Source organism: Dromiciops gliroides, chromosome 3 (assembly GCF_019393635.1).
Source record: "Dromiciops gliroides isolate mDroGli1 chromosome 3, mDroGli1.pri, whole genome shotgun sequence".
NCBI classification, from domain to species: Eukaryota; Metazoa; Chordata; class Mammalia; order Microbiotheria; family Microbiotheriidae; genus Dromiciops; species Dromiciops gliroides.
In genome coordinates, this window is record NC_057863.1 from 216674486 (window position 1) to 216688284 (window position 13799).

The window sequence follows — 13799 nt, forward strand, 5'->3', positions numbered from 1 at the left end:
ATGGCTAAACAATAACAAAAAGTACTCCATGATCTTTTCAAAATGCTTTATTTAACACAATCAAACACTGGACAATAGACAGCACGACATAGTAAGAAGGGAACTAGACTGCTTCATAGCCAAAAAAGACATGGTTTTAAATGTGATCCTACGTCAGGTCTGTAACTTCTCCATGCCCCAGACAGTCATCTCTGACCACCTAAGCAGCAGAATAGCATTCTTTGCTGGAAATTCTCCAAACTTATGAAATCACTGTCCAGATATATGCATAAAGCTTTTTGAACTGAGTATAGCCTTCATTGCATTTTCTTTCTTTCCCTAATTAAAAAAAAACCACAAACATCAATTACCAAATGTACTATGCTAAACACAATAGGGGATATATATATTCTGTATCCTCAAATAATTTATGATCTTGTTGGGAATACAAGAATATGTGGAATCGGAGAATTTCAGAGCCTGAAGAGACTTAAGAATGATCAGGCCCAATCATGTTATTTTACAGATGAGGAAATTGAGGCCAAGAGAAGTTAAATGATTTGCCTAAGGTCACACAGCTCTTTAATATCAGAACCAGGGCTAGAACTTAGATTTCCTTGATCCCAAGCCAGTGCCATTTGTACAACTCCTTTTAATCCTCTACTCACTTGTATTGATATTGCCCATTTCTGTGCCAGGCATGGTACCAAGGGCTTCATGATTGATTATTATCTCATATGATCCTCACAACAACCTGAGAGGTATGTGCTATTATTATCCTCACTATATACTATCAAACCTTGGAGAAGACCAAAATAACTGTAAGCTGGGGGTAGTTAGATAAGATTTCATAATGGTCAGATCTAGGTTGGGTAGGTTTTGGGATTGTGGAAAGTAGAAGGGAAGGAATTAGAAGAATAATATGAGCAAAGGCACAGGGATGGTAAGGAACAAGATTTGTTTAGGGAACTGTGAGTAGACCAACCTGGCTTGGCCAATAGTTTCATACTGAAGAGCAATGGGAGATGAGGCTAAATATATAGGTCGGAGTCCAATCATGAATCACCTGAAAGCCAGACTGAGAGGGCATATTATCTTGTAGAACATGGAGAGCTATTCCCCATTCTCTATCCAAACAATATCACTCTAGCTAGAAATTTTAGTGGTCCTCACAATGTCAGAATGGATCTTCCATCATCTGGGAGAAATGGGATGGGAGACATTATATTACATTGTGTGTGTGCAAATGACATAACTGGCCCATGCTCAGATGGGTAAGCAGTTTGGCTTTTTAATTTTCTAGCAGTTACAGATTTTTACCAAGCCATTCATACTCAATCATCTGACCCCATTTATGGCCAACATAGTCACTAAGCATTTAAAGATGGTTTCAAGACAGCACACTTACTAAGTGTCAATTACTATATTAAACACTGAGGATACAAATATGAAAAAAGACAGTCCCTGCCCTCAAGAAGCAGTTGGTGGGGTAGGAATGTGGGAAGACAAGGTGGAGAGAGAGGTTGGAGTCCAGTACAAGGTGTACAGCCCGGTGGGAAATGAAGAGATATCTGGCCTGGGAACCATCTTCAAATGGAGGTGTTTGAGAGGATTTTTTTTGTTCCTACCTCTAACCCTCAATAACAGGGGCAAAGGCTGATACAATCTGAAGGATGATGAGTTTCCTGATGATGGGGTTCCTGGGTCATGATGGAGAGCAATTCAAAGGAATGTAGCTGGGTGGGAAATGACAAATGTTTGCAGTAAGAGAGTAAGGAAGAGAAGAGAGGAGATTCTCAATTATCTTATTATTTAAAGCTTCTGCAAAAAAAAAAAAAGTTAAATAAGTATGATGACAGGCATTTCTAGCAGTCTAGAGGTATTTGCTTTCCCTCCTCAGAAATCCATACCCAGCTCACTTCTAAAATAGGTTTAATACCAAAGAGGCACATCCCTTGAGAATATAGCAACATCAGTACTTGGAAATCAAGTCAATAGTTCTTCATAGGACATGAGAAGATCTTGAGACCTGGAACTGAATGAAGGAACTAAAATAATTGGACTATAATCCTTTTCAAAATTCAAGACAGGTAAGTGCTCTGCAATAAAGAACAGCAGAAGGGAAACTTAGCACACCCCTAGGCAGACAGTGGAGAAGAAAGATGGCTGTCTCAAAGATGATACTTTAAAAAGTCTCCTTTTCCAATTCCCTAATCCCCACTTTAAAGTGCCTTTAACAAATTATGTGAAAGGTAGACATGTTAGTGATGGGGGGAGAGGGGCAGCAAGAAACTGATAAACACCAAGTAATATAGTAAAACAACAAAATAAAAAACATCAGGGTGATTCAATTTTGTCCTTTTTTACTCACTCTGTTACTACCAGCACTAAAAGAAGAAAAAAATGAAAGGGTGATAGATGTATTGTAGCCCTAGCAGAAAAAGTCTCTCACTCTCAACCCCAGCATGCACGTGCGCGTGTGCACACACACACACACACACACACACACACACGCATACACACATAAACACACACATAAACACACCACCAGCAGCAGCAGTAATATAGAATGTATTATATGCCTAAAAGCACCCTACCCAATTTTGATATTTTCTACTTATGTGACCTTGAACAAATCAATTAACCTCTGGGCTTCAGTTTCTCCAGGTGTTATATAGCCCCCAACATCTCTTCTGTCTCTAGATTTGAGATGTTATGACCTTGTCATCCACTGCATCTCTGGCCATCACCAATCATCTTGACTTTTGTCTTGCCACTGGACTTTGATGATTCTGGAGGAGAGAGTGATGACTGCACAGCCTTGCCTCACTTAAATCCAATTCACAAGCAAGTCAAGCCATTGCCCTGGTGATGTCATTGGTCCTCTTTGAGAATGAAGGACCAACAATAGCAACAACATTCCTCAAGAGCAGAGCCCTGGAGCCAGATCACACTGATTTTCAAGCAGATTATTAAATTTCAGTGTAAGTATTTACAACTTATTAATTGGCTTTTGCTACAAAGCAAGGCTTGATTTATTGTTTTGTTGATTGTCCAGACTTACAAAAGTGTTAATAATGCAGATAAAACTTAAAAGAAAGTGTACCTTCATTTTTCCCCTAGTGAGCCCAGTTGTTAAACATTTACCAGCAGCTCCCAATATTGCTTAAGCAGTGGAAGGCTCAGAGAATGAAGCCATCACCAGACTAAAGGTTTGGTGAATGTAGAACTAATGATAATGATGGTAATGCTGTGTTATAAGAGATGATGAGCTCTATGATCTTAGAAAAACATGGGTAGACTTCTACAAAAATAATGAAGAGCAGAACCAAGTTCCTGTACACAGTAACAACAATATTGTTTTAAGAACAACTTTGGAGGAGTAAATCATTTTGACTATCATAAATACTCAAATTAACTACAAAGGACTTATGAAGAAAGATGCTATCTGCATCCAGAGAAAGAATTGATAAATAGAAGTATGTATAAAGTGGTTTTACACACATATACATATCTATGTCTAAAGGTAGCCATCTCTGGCAGGGGTGGGAGGGGGGAGAATAAGAGAAAAAAGGAAAAATAAGAAAGCTACATGATAGCATTATTATATATTTAAAAGGAATAGCAAGTTGCACATAAAAGGTTGACAGTTTCATGTACAATCAACTTTTTTCTGTTCTATGTTATGGAAATGATGGTTTTTATTTCTTTAAATTCAGAATTTCATTAGAGCCTTACAACACTCCTGTTCAAGTGAATGGTACACTTAAGTGTACCATTCTCAGTGTAATTAAGTTTCTAGAGGAATTGGGTACATACAAACCTTGGTATATGCTTGAGAATTGTTGGGGTGGGCAGGTAAAAGTATCTTGAAGGAGATCCTTTAAGTTATTACTTAGTAGGGAGGCTAGCTAGTTCCTTTCCAGCTCTCCATCCTATCCATGTTTTGATGCACTAGGTTTCCACTTCACAAGTTGGATCATAAGTTTAGAATTGGCAGGAACCACACAAGCCATCCAGTTCAAACCTTTCATGTTCCAAATAAGGAAACGAAGGCCCTGGGGTCTCAGTTGCTCACCCAAGTTCACATAACTACTGAGGAACTGAATTAGAATTCAAACCCAAGTCCTCAGACCCCACAAATCCCATGCACTTTCCACTCTGCCCCATTTTTTCTGTCTTATACCATGATGCTTGATGGTTTCATCCTTAGAAGTGCTTTTATAAGATTGAACACGCAGGTAATATTTTAAGCATTGGTGTTTTTCCTTCCTTCCTAAAATGTTGAGACTGAACTACTGAATCCATTGTCTGGGTTGAAAATATTAGAGGGGTGGGAAATAGGGATTGCATCCATGAGGCAGTCAACAAAAGTTTTCAAGGAGATAAGGAACACCATGTTAAAAACTTGATCTGTCATGCTCTGTTCAAAGTATGCTTAAAACGTTCAGTAAAGGAGAAAATTGGTGCCTTTTAGATAGAAGGCTATTTTAGAATAGGCTATTTAAGACAGCCTTTCTGTCAGCAGAAAGACAGTTATAAACCCTCTAGAATTGCTAGGGTGGTTTAATGAGTAATCTTAAGTGATTATATCTAAAGAACTTTCACACAGATGCTGAGCTTCAAAGGAAGTGGAGGGTTGATTGTCAATTGGGTGATCTAGCAGGCAAGACTGAGTCCAAGGCTTCGATGACTTTGATTTTTTTTTTCTTCCTTCATTTTGATACAGAAGACAGGATAGGTTGATTTAGTATGGTGTGATCACAAAGGATTGTTGTGCCAGGTGAGAGATTGGACAATTTCAATGGTTCCCCACGCTTCCCCACTCAGATCCTTAACAACAAAAACAGGGTAACTTAATATGCCACTCACAATAATATTTTAGAATTATTCATTAAGTGTTTAAGATGACTACAATGATAACTTTTGTCCAGAAATATTCAAACTAAAATTCACATTATATAATTATAATTATAAAATATAAAATATTATCCTACTTGCAATTATCAAAATTAAATACAAATTTACAAAACTGATTATAAAATAATTACAAATATATTATGCAGGACATTCTGTGAGAATTAAAGGGAGTAATTAACTTTATATTAAATTTCCTTATTTTACAAATTTTGTTAAATTAAACATTTTTGTGAAGTAAATTACAACTTGGATGTTGTTTATTATAATAATCAAACATAAACTTAATTTTTTTTTTGGCAGGGCAATGGGGGTTAAGTGACTTGCCCAGGGTCACACAGCTAGTAAGTGTCAAATCTCTGAGGCTGGATCATAAACTTAATTTTAATGTTAAAGGCTTACAATATTTGGTTCAATACCAGACAGAAATCTGGTCCTGTATTAAGTTTATTTCTATATTTTGATTTTTTTAAAAGAAAAAAGTGAAAACGTTTATTCTACAAATATGCAATAGAAAATGGTAGAATTTTATAAGCTCTCTTACTGAGAGATGGAAATTCTTTTTTAAAAAATTTTAGCCATCTAACCAGTGAAAATAAACATTTAGTTATAATCTAAAATGCTTACATTCCCACTGGCTAATGACAAGTGCTATAGCAAATAATAAATGTACTTAAAGTTCGATTGCATATTCATTTTGAACAATGTTTGATATAAGCTAACCTTTATAAGGAAAGAATCTTTGCATTTGATGCTATTTTTCTACCACTGACATACAGGCTACATTGTCACAGAAACACTACTGAATAACTAACACGTGTTGTCAATCAGTTCATTTAAAAATCTACCAGATAGGAAAATAGTAACATAAGTTTACAATAAATTTAAATTGGAAAACAACCTCAATACTGCAATGAGAGGCAATAAAAGGCTTATTTATGCAGAATGTTTGTGACGGTCCACAATGGTTTCAAGATGGCTTGTAAAATACATGCCCAATAGTCATGATTTTCAAATAGCCTGACATTTGTGCTGCAATAAGTCAAATGTTCATAACATTTTGATCACATGATTACACAGCTGATAAGGTATGATTACTGGGTAACAGGAGGAAATAAGATACTCAGGAGCAGTATACAGAATGCAAATGAGGGTATGTGCATGCGCTTAACCATATGTTGAGAATTGTTTTGTGCTCAAATATCAAACCCTTATGGTGGTTTGGAAACAGTTTGATGATAGATCGAGAAATTGAAAGAACACATTGCACGTTGTCAGAAATGGCCAGAGTTTCTGAGGTACCACCTGACACCTATCAGATTGGCTAAAATGACAAAAAAGGAAAATAATAAATGTTGGAGAAGCTGTGGGAAAATTGGAACACTAATTCATTGTTGGTGGAGCTGTGAACTGATCCAACCATTCTGGAGAGCAATTTGGAATTATGCCCAAAGGGAGATAAAGCTGTGCATACCCTTTGACCCAGCAATAACACTTTTAGGTCTTTTTCCCAAAGAAATCATGGAAAGGGGAAAGGGACCCACATGTACAAAAATATTTATAGCTTCTCTTTACGTGGTAGCAAGGAATTGGAAGTTGAGGAGGTGCCCATCCATTGGGGAATGGCTGGACAAGTTGTGGTATATGAATACAATGGAATACTATTGTGCTGTAAGAAATAATGAGCAGGAGGAGTTCAGTGAAACCTGGCGGGTCTTGCATGGGCTGATGATGAGTGAGATGAGCAGAACCAGAAGAACATTGTACACAGTATCATCAACATTGAGTGTTGATCTACTGTGATGGACTATATTCTTCTCACCAATGCAATGGTACAGAAGAGTTCCAGGGAACTCATGATAGAAGAGGATCTCCAAATCCAAGAAAAAAAAAAAAGAACTGTGGAGTATAGATGCTGAATGAACCATACTATTTCTTTTGTTTTTGGTGCTGTTGTTTTTTTTTTCTATTTTGAGGTTTTTCATCATTGCTCTGATTTTTTCCCTTATAACAGGACTAATGCAGAAATAGGATTAATGTTATTATGTGTATATATATATATGTGTGTGTATAGATATAGCTATAGCTATAGCTATATGTATATAGATATATAGATATAACCTATATCAGATTACCTGCTGTCTAGGAGAGGGGGGAGGGAGGGGAGGGAGGGAGAAAAATCTGAAATTGTAAAGCTTGTATAAACTAAAGTTGAGAACTATCTTTACATGTAACGGAAAAAATATATAAATACCTTATATGTAAAATTAAATTTAATTTAATTTAAAAAAAAAGAAAAGAAATGGCCAGAGTTTGATGTAATCACTTCACAAACACCAAAGTTGTTGTGCACATAATAATGATTGTTTCAAATCACTGCAGATACATAACCTTATAATGCTTCAAATATGCATGTGTGTATTGTCACAGAGGAAAATATGTTTGTAACATAATTAGGCAATTATTCACTACTACAGGCACGATTAAAGAATTTTTTCACAAACCCCTTGGACCATTGTCACAAACCACCAAATGGGAACCATTAAACGAGATGAACTCTGAGATAATTTCCAACTCTAAACTTCTATGATTCAAGGAACCCATCTATTGTGGAATGGTTGAGCAAATTATGGCATATAAATGTAATAGAACATTTTTTCACCACTAAAAGTGAAGAAAGGGATGGGTTCAGAGAAACTTACTAAGACTTGAATGAATTGATACAGTATGAAATGAGCAGAACCATGAAAACAATTCACACAATAACAACAACATTGTAAAGACAAATATCTTTGAAAAACTTAAGATCTCTGATCAATGGATTGACTAACCATACTTCCAGATGATCAGGATGAAGCATGCTACCCATCTCCTGTCAGATAAGTGATGGATTCATGATGAAAAATAAGATGCACATTTTTGGAAATGTATGTGGGTATTTGCTTTGTTTGACTATGCATATTTTTACCAGAATTTTTTCTTTTAAATTGTAGAAAAAAGCATGTTGTATGAAAGGAGGGAAGGTTAAATTTTAGAAAAAGGGATTGGAAAAGGTAGATAGGAAGGAGAGAAAAGAAATTCTCATTACTTGAAAAACAAAATAAACTTTGATGATTCTATGAAAAGGATAAGAGATCTAGAATTATCTTCTACATAGGTTACTATTATTCCATCTGACAGAGTTTTCAAATGATCCATTTGGCAACAGTTGTCAAAACCATCTCACTGGAACAATAATGGCTGGGCCATGGAAGTGGATATGGGTACACTTCTAGAGACAATTATGAAGATGAGAAATAAACTAAAGAATCAGTACATACACAGCATTTACCTTCATACCATCCCTTTTTGCAAGTGCCAAACCCCTCAGAAATCACTAGAGTACCGTGAATGCCCCCCAGAACACTCTGACTCTTAAGAGAAGTTCCCAAGCAAAGTTATATCTAAATTTGGTATAATATCATAGAAGTAAATCAGTGGCAATTAAAAACAATTTTTTTACTGCACCTATGATTTCATGATATTGAGAACTTGTGTTGTGGAAAACCCCTCTATTAATACAGGTGGGCTTCTGCTTTGCAGCCTATAGTCTTAGAGAATTGGCCTCACTGAGGGGTTGTGACTTGCTCAGGGTCACACATTCAGTTTGGGTCAGCAGCAGGTTTTGATATCAGGTTTTCACTCTAACACTAGTTCTTCAATCATTTACCTCTTGCTATTCATTAATAATTAGTAGAATTGCAGTGTCTACTTCAATGGTAAATGGTTTTTAAAAAACAACCAGTCAGTGATCTGTATGTCAAAGGACTTAGGGTTCAATTCAAAACTCTAATGCTTACAACTACCTGGTTCTGGGCTACTTAACTTCTCTAAGCCTCAGTTTCTTCATTTGTAAAATATATGCACTATATACCTCATGAAACCTTTGTGAGGAAATTATGCTCCTAACCTTAAAGTATTGTAAATGTGAGTTTTAATCGTAGGTTCTATTTCTTTTAAATCTTGCTACAAATTATTTTTCAGTATTGTACTTGCCTCCTAAAGACTGTAATTCATAATGTCATTATCAAAAAGGGTTTTTTTTAAATAGAAAAAAAATAGAATGCCTCGAGACTTATTTTGGGTTTCACTTCTCAGTCATTCAGCTCTAGAGAAAGCCATTTTGCAGAGCACTTCAAAACCCAAAACCCAAGGCAATTTAACTCAATTCATCCATCAGCTATAATTCAGGGGATGGCAGCAGTACAGAACAGAAGGGAAGTAGCAGGGGACAGTTCAGTGGAGGACAGCCTAACAGAGTGAATGGTCAGCAGGTAATAGTGTATCAGAGAATACCAGTAACTTGTGGAACATGGGAAAAATAAGTAAGTGGCAGTGTTCATTTCCAGAGGTGATGCTGCCATGATGCACTCTGGCTTCACATGTTTCGTTTGTGTGTACCCTGGAATATTGACAACACATGACTGTTTGTGAAAGTATTCCTCTTTATGCCTTTCTGCACAGAGGAAGGGTGGGTTCCTTGGTATCTATCTTGCTATGATTTTTAATTAAGTGCCTTTTGCTTTGAACAATTGTGCCCTCTGTTTGGTTTGTTTAAAAAAAATAAGGAGATCATGAGCTGCGGTTTTCAGTAGATGCTGACTCAGAGTTAACCTTGAACCTGGGGTAGCTTTCAGAATATAGTTTTTATGGGGGAGCCTAGACTATAGTAGCAATTTAAAGGACAAAGTATTTAAAATTCTATGATTGAACTTGTCAGCAATATGGTCAAGACTGTTGAGATGAAAATGAAGATAAAACAGCAGTGTCAATCGGAGAACAGAAAAATGATGGATTAATGGTAATGGGCTGGGAAGCTAGGTATTGCAGTGGATAAAGTGCCAGGCCTGGAATCGGGAAGATGAGTCTTCCTGAGTTCAAATCTAGCCTCAGACACTTACTAACTGTGTGACCCTGGCCAGGTCACTTAACCCTGCTCTTCTTTTTCCTCTTCTGTAAAATGAGCTAGAGAAGGAAATGGCGAACCACTCCAGCATCTCTGCTCCAAAATCCTCACTTGGAGTCACAAAGAGTGAAACATGACTGAAACTGAACAACAACAATGGTGATGATAAGGACCAAGAAAAGGTTAAGAAGAGTGAGGCAGGGCAGCTAGGTGGCGCAGTGGATAGAGCACTGGCCCTGAATTCAGGAGTACCTGAGTTCAAATCCAGCCTCAGACACTTGACACTTACTAGCTGTGTGACCCTGGGCAAGTCACTTAACCCCCATTGTGCCAAAAAAAAAAAAAAAAAAAAAAAAAAAAAAAAAAGAAGAGTGAGGCAGAGGGAGAGATGACAGAAATTTTTGATCAGGGAGCCAAACTTCAGAGTTCTACAATCATGGGTATGGTCCCACTGTAGGTAATGGCAAGATCCAAGGTAGGATCACTCCTTTGGAGGGTTGGAGATAGTCGAAGTGGATATCAATGAAGGCAGAGGTAAAGGGGAGAGTAAAACAATGAGACATGACCTGAAACTCTTTTAATATGGAGAGAGAGTGACCTGGAGCCCATCATTAGCTTACAACAGCAAGACCAAGCATTGTAAACAAAGTGAAGATTAAAGGAAGATAGTTTGCACAGTCAGGCTGACTAAAGGTTTTGGAAGTGGGAGTGAGGAACAAGAAAACCTCTTCATTCTCTTCCTGGACCAGGGTGTCAAGAGATGCAAGAGAACTCACAAATTATGTTAGAGAGTGTCCAGATGCACTTTCTTCTGAAGAGAAACAGATTTCTGTAAACAACAGAAGATGGAAATTCTGGCCACTAGACAGGAGACAGTAAAGTGCAGGGGGAAGGATATCAGATAAGGAGGGAGAAGTTGAGCCGGAATTCTTGCACTGCTGTTTACTAAGCCTTGTGATCTAGGCCAGTCATTCAGGCCCTACTTCTCTTCTAGATTTCAGTTTTCTCAATTATAAAATTAGGAGTTTAAATCAAATGGTAGGTTCTTTTTTTGTCTCAACGTTATGCCAATCACAGGAATTAGGGGAGCAGGTGGGGGTGGAGGGTTTGCCTGCAATAGGACATCCAGGAACTCATGATGAATGTGCACAGCATCACTGGGGAGGGAGCTTCTATTGCTTGCCATTCCAAGATGTGGAAACTGAGGGGTGTTTTGACCATGTGTCTGTGCCAGTTAATGTCTGGTGATCAGACTACCGGAGCCAGACTAAACACATACTTGGCACCAGAACCAGAGCTCCATTCCAAAATGGTGAGAGGAGGTATACTCAAAAGATAGCCCACACATGGAATATGCTCTCTAGTGGTCTCTGGTAGTTTTACTTTACTTGATGAGGAAGGGCTGTTAATGCCTCTGGCTCTCAGAATCTTGGATCTCTGGTGATTCTGAATTCTCTGAATAAGTTGCCAATATGACAACTTGAACCCAGGCCTTTGAATGCCAAGTTCAGAGCTCTTTCCACTATACCAAGCAGCCTCCTTCAAACTTGTTGATTGATTGGCACATAGGCTAACCTCATTGCCTACTTTAGAGAGCTTAAGGATAATTCTGCTGTTTCAATAACCATTCACTTGCTTTATAAAGAGCTACCTTCAGCAGTACTTAGGCCACTACACCTGTTAAGCAGTTCCCTTCTCTGGCCAATCAGAGAACAAGCAGGGTCATCTAACCAGAGGCAGGGAGGAAACTGGTCCAACTTGTTTGGCTGTATTAATAGGCTGAATCCTCAGCTATTTATAAAAGGATTCATAACACCATTTGAATTGTCTTTGGAAGATTCTGGCAAGATGAAATATCAGACATTGAGATCCTTTCTTGAGCTGAACTGTCAATTGTTCAAACTCTGTTGCAGAGAGTACAACTCCAATGGGCTGGCCACATGGTTCAAATGCCTAACATTTGAACATACATTTGCCTAAAAGACCATTTTACAGAGAGCTCACACCAGGCAAGGGCTCACATGGAGGTCAAAAGAAGTGATACAAGAACACTCTCAAGGCATCTCTGAAGAACTTTGGTAACTATTGTGAGACATGGGAGCCACTGGCAACAAGACCACCCAGCATAGCATGCCCGCATCAAAGAATGCCATGTTCGATGAGTAAAGCAAAATAATAGCTCAAAAGAAATGCAAGATGCACAAATGTAGAAACATCTCCATCCCAAATGTTCATACAGACTATTTGTGCCCACCTTACGGTAGAGCTTTTCAAGCTCCTATTGATCTGATCAGCCACAGTTGGACACACTATACACTGACCCCAAAATCATGATGTCATTTTAGTCCTCTTTGAATATAAAAGACAAACAACAAAGGGAAGATCAGCACCTACCAACCAAATCATCTCTTTTCCAGTTCCACATATGCAAACAATAGCCATTATGTGGCTAGTCAACCAAAAGATATTTCTTGAATTCTTATAGATACCACTGGCATGTGCTATTGGTATTAGGCACTGTCCCTGGCCAGCTTCAAGGTGATTACTGTATGATATGTGAGAATTGGTAGCAAATATACAATCAATAATATCCAAGAGACAAGAAACATTTATTTTTTAATTATTCATTTTGAATTTAAATACAAAAAGAAAAAAGAGAACATTTCCATGTATACAGCACAACATAAAAAAAGGATTCAATATAAAACCATGAATCTCCATTTCATGGTTTGCTTTTTTATTTGGAAAATTATATAATAAATGCTACACATTGTTTTCAAAACTACCCTGCTTTTCTGTGCTTCCTTCTGAGTTTTCTTTTGTTCTCGTTTGTGCACTATTTTTCTCTCGCTCCCTCCCCTCTACAAGAAGTATTTATTGAGAGTCTATATATGTTTGGCACTGCTAGCTACTGGGGATACAAAGACAAAAACAAAACAGTCCTTTCCCTCAAGGAGTTTACATTCTATTAAAGAAAACAACATAGTTCAGTGAATTAGGGTAGAGGGCCTGGAGTCAGGAAGACCTGAGTTCAAATCCGGTCTCAGACACTTACTAGTTATATGACCTTGGGCCAAGTCACTTACCTTCTGTTTGCCTCAGTTTCCTCATCTGTAAAATGGGGATATTAACCCCTAACTCCAAGGGTTGCTATGAGTATCACTGAGATAATAATTGTACCAGGCATAGTGCCTGGTACATCATAAGTACTATATAAATTTTAGCTATGATTATTGCTATTATTATTATTTAGAAAAGTAAACCTAAAATATAAATAAAATAAATATCAACTTCCAAAGGGGAGGATGCTAGCAGTTGAGTCCAAGCATTTCAAATCAGAATAGGTATACTATAGAGTTAAACCTTGAGTTGAGCTTTGAAGGAAGTTAGGGATTACAAGAGGTGAAGGTCAGGAGGAAATCCATTCTAGGCACTCTAGATAACAGCTTTGCAAAGGGATGGAGATAAGAAGGGAAACACAGAGTCTCCCCCCACACACAGTTTAAGCCCTTAAAATTTAAATCTTGTAAAATGTATAGGAAATAAGTAGGCCAGTTATGTTCTCATAAATTAAATAACGTTTGAGGGGAAACATAGAGCAGGAAGTGAGGTTGAAAAATTAGTGGGATTCACTCCCATACTTTTGTGGAGGTAGAAGATCCATGGGTGTGGTACATAACACATATTTTCAAACTCTTTCTGGTGTATTGATCACTTTTGCTACTCATTTTCTTTTTTCTTTCCTTTAAAATGTTATTTAATTAAGCTCCCAAAGTTATTAAACTGCCTATCCCCTTTGACCCAGAAATACCACTACTAGGTCTGTTTCCCAAGATGATTAGGGAAAAAGGAAAAGAACCTATATATTCTAAAATGTGTATAACAGCTCTCTTTGTGTTGATAGAGAACCAGAAATTGCAGGGACACACATCAACTGGGACATGGCTGGACAAACTGT